This window comes from Pseudophryne corroboree, chromosome 2 (genome assembly GCF_028390025.1).
Source record: "Pseudophryne corroboree isolate aPseCor3 chromosome 2, aPseCor3.hap2, whole genome shotgun sequence".
Lineage (NCBI taxonomy): Eukaryota > Metazoa > Chordata > Amphibia > Anura > Myobatrachidae > Pseudophryne > Pseudophryne corroboree.
This window is the reverse complement of record NC_086445.1, coordinates 178,942,291-178,946,850: the sequence shown is the minus strand read 5'-3', so window position 1 is coordinate 178,946,850 and position 4,560 is coordinate 178,942,291.

Sequence of the window (4,560 nt, the reverse complement as noted above, 5' to 3'; positions counted from 1 at the left end):
CCACTGGAATTATAAGGCAGGTTCACTGAATTATACGGCAGGATCACTGGATTTATACTCCAGTACCACTGGAATTATACGGCAGGTTCACTGGAATTATATGGCAGTACCACTGGATTTATACGGCAGTACCACTGGACATATATGGCAGTTTCACTGGACTGGATTTATATGGCAGTACTACGGGAATAATATGGCAGGATCACTGGAATTATATGGCAGTACCACTGGATTTATACGATCGTACCATTGGACATAAACGGCAGTATCACTGGCCTGGACTTATACGCCAGTACCACTGGAATTATATGGCAGGATCATTGGAATTACACGGCAGCATCACTGGAATTATACAGCAGGATCACTGGATTTATACGCCAATACCACAAGAATTATACGGCAAGATCACTGGATTTACAGTATTTGCCATTACCACTGGAATTATACGGCAGAATCACTGGACTTATACGGCAGTACCACTGGACATATACGGCAGTATCACTGGACTGGATTTATACGCCAGTACCACTGGAATTATACGGCAGTACCACTGGAATTATACGGCAGGATCACTGGATTTATACAGTTGTACCGCTGGACATATACAAAAGTATCACTGGACATATACTGCAGTACAACTGGACATATATACAGCACCAAGAGACACCACCACTGGACTGATGCAGGACAACACAACACCACTGCAATGGACTGGACTTATGCAGCAGCACTGGACATATGGCAGCAGAGGACACCACCACTGTGACTGGACTTATGCAGCACAATACACCACCACTGAACTGATGCAGCACAACACAGCACCACTGGATTGGATTTATACAGCAGCACTGGACATATGGCACCAGAGGACACCACTGTGACTGGATTGATGCTGCACAAGACACCACCACTGGACTGATGCAGCACAACACAGCACCACTGGACTGGACTTATACAGCAGCACTGGACATATGGCAGCAGAGGACACCACCACTGTGACTGGACTGATGCAGCACAAGACACTAACACTGAACTGATGCAGGACACTGAGGACTGAGACACGTCCTCTCTCTACACTCTCCAATGCCGGAGTGAAAATGGCGGCGACGCGCGGCTCCTTATATGGAATCCAAACCCTGCGAGAATCCGACAGCGGGATGATGATGTTTTGCCTCGTTCTGGTTTCCGAGTCAGGCAGGAAAATCTGAGTTGGACTCGGATCCGGGCTTGGGTGGTGACGTTCGGGCTAGTTCGGTTCTCTGAGAACCGAACCCGCTCATCTCTATGTCTAACCCTCTTATCCTCAGTCTAACCCGCCCACTAGTGCCTAACCCTTCCCTAGTGCCAAAACCTCCCCTAGTGCCTAACCATAACCCTGCCGTCCCAGTCTAACTCTCCCCCAAGTTCCTAACCTTCCCTTCCCACAGCCTAACCCTCTCCCTAGTGCCTAACACTAACCCTCCTTTCCACAGTATAACACTAACCCTCCCTTCCCGCAGCCTATCCCTAACCCTACCCTCCAAAGCCTAACCTCCCCCAGTGCCATAATATCCCATACCAGCAGCCTAACCCTCCTCTCCTACAGCCTAATTCTAACCATCTCCCTACTGTCTGACCCTAACTGCCTCTCCCCCCTAACCTTAACCCTCCCTGGCATACTTACATTCGGAATGCTGACTGCTGGGATTCCAGCGTCAGATTTCTGAGTAGTGTCAGTATTCCGGCGCTGGTCTTCTGACCACCAACATTTTGATCGTCGGGATGCCAACTACATCCCTATAAATCGGGTGAGGACACTAGACAGCAATGCTTCTAATAAGTGTATGGAAACTATTCACCATTTACAGTGAATCAATCACACCCTGACCTCTTATTAGTTAATCCAGAGGGGAGTTTGTACAAAAAGACTAAGGGGCCCATATGCAGTGTGATCTGAGTGCGATATTGGCTCCAGGATCACATTGCAATATTCAATTGCATAGACTCATTGTATGATCCAGTTTCTGAGCCTGTCCCTTCGATGCACTGTAAGGGCTGCCGGGGCTTCAGAGTGTGACCCTGAACCTGTGAGGACCCGAGCAGGTGTGCAGAGAGAAGGCCTGTGACTGTGTCAATTCTACTAAGTGCAAGCCCTCTGTGTCGGGGGGTGTCAATCCATTTTCCTGTCTTGACACATTAACATTTTAAAGTAGATTAGACACACGTCTAGTGCTGTTATGTGTATATATATATATATATATATATATATATATATATATATATTTATATAAATTTATTTAAGATAGATAGATAGATAGATAGACAGTAGCACTGGAGGTATAGTAAGCTGTCATAAACACATTATTACACTATCTTGCACTTTAAATATATCATGGTGCTGGGGGGGGGGGGGCACCAAGATTGATACTGCCTCCAGGCAATTGGGACAAAGTTAAGCCACTGCTGTATACAATTATCTTTATGCAGCCATCTACTTATGTTCACAAGCCCATAAGCATAGACACAGAGTCGGCCTTAGCTATAGGCAGGCTAGGCGTTTGCCTAGGGCATCCAAGCATGTGTAGGGGCATTCAAGCATGTCCCTACAGTATCTCATGCTGGGAGGGACAGTCTGCAAACTAACTGTTACTTTCCAAATGTATTCAATCAGTTCTTGTATACACTGCTGTTTACATTTGTCAAATAGAATGCACACTGTCCCTTAAAGTTCATTAAACTCCTTCCCTCTGACATGCTTGAATGCCCCTGACTTGGGAGACGACGGCAGAAGCCCAGTAACTGCAATTCCTGGACATGTGACATTTTCACTGACTATATAAGGTTATTACTGGATGGCTCCTTATGATACCACATGTGTATTTTTGAAGACTGCTTCATATAAATCTGACATCACCTATACTGCTTGTGCACATGGGGGAGGGGAACCCTGCCATCCTGTGTGTGTCCCTTATCCCTATGCAAACCCCAGGTGTCTGCAGGGACATAACATGGGCAGTGTTCTCCCCACACTTTTTTTCCTAGTCAGTCCATGCCATAAAATTCCCCTGCCATCCAGTACTGTAATTTGGTCAGTAAGTTGCGTTGCACTATTTCTATATGAAACATCAGAGCAGCGTGACTTTCGGACACGTCAGACTGGAGGACAGAGCATATCGCTCCACAGTATAAAATAAAGGGCATGCAGTTGCCGGGAGTAACAGACACCAGCAAATACACTGAACAGTGAAGAGAATGGACAGTTGCTACATGTTTGATACTGGTATTTTTGTATAACCAGCAAGTGTGGCAGTATCTGGACATTGCTGCTATCTGTTTCCAATGAGCAAGCGAAAATAAAGGATGAGGCTTGCAAAGGATGGCATACCCTGTGAGGTCACATCCCTTGTACGGGTGCCCCTTTAACGGGTGCAAGCACAAGCACGCACCCACCCATCCTGCCACCCCATTTCACAAAAAATGCAGTCATAAGTTTTATTTTAAAAAAGCTACTAGCATTACTAATGTGGGACATATGTGTCAGGTGCATTATTGTGTGGCATTATGTGTATTATGGCCATTACTAATGTGGGGCATATGTGTAAGGTGCATTATTGTGTGGAATGATGTGTATTATGGGCATTACTAATGTTGGGCATATGTGTAAGGTGCATTACTGTGTGAAATTAGGTGTATTATGGGCATTACTAATGTGGGGCATATGTGTAAGGTGCATTACTGTGTGGAATTATGTGTATTACTGTGTGGCATTATGCAGGGTTAAACTGGCCAATAGGGTAACCACCCGGTGGGCCCCACTGTCTGAGTGTTGCTGGGTCAGATACAGAACTAGCAGCGGTGCTAGGGTGCATCAGACAAAATTTTGCCTAGGGCATCAAATTAGCTAGGGCCGGCTCTGCATAGACATTCCTGTGCAATGTATGTGTGAGTCCTTACAGCCACTCCCGTGTATCACTGCAGCCGTAGAAATGCATATAGCTGAGACAGGTAGCAGTTGCATTGGAAATGGGAATTTCTGCCAGTAGCAGATCTCTTCACCTAGCAGGAAAAATAAATGCCCCTACTTGAAAAACACATGGCCCCTCTTGGCGTGACAGATTGCCTGAGAATCTTCTAGCGTCAGGTGTCTATTTTGCGGAAAATATGTCTTAGCCGCAATGCAAAGAGACTGTGCTGATTCATTTGATACTGTATGTGACACGTGTATATCTGTGCGACTGAGTCTATGAATCTGTATACGAAGTGCTACAATGTAGCAGCTGCAGCTTTTTTCCCAATACAAGTTCTCTTCTGCTCCATATACAGACTCAGTTGCACACAATATACAAGTGTCGTATATCAGATCAATCAGCACAGTCTCCTAATGCAGTTTTTTGCAGCCGTACAATCAGATAGTCGCTGCCTATGTGGAAGTGTACTGTTTGTGCAGTTCCTGAGTAGCTCTGAACGTAGTCACTGCGATCACTTCTGCCTGTCTGGTCCCGGAATTGACGTCAGACGCCCGGCCTGCAAACGTCGTGACACGCCTGCGTTTGCCTCACCACTCCCAGAAAACTATCAGTT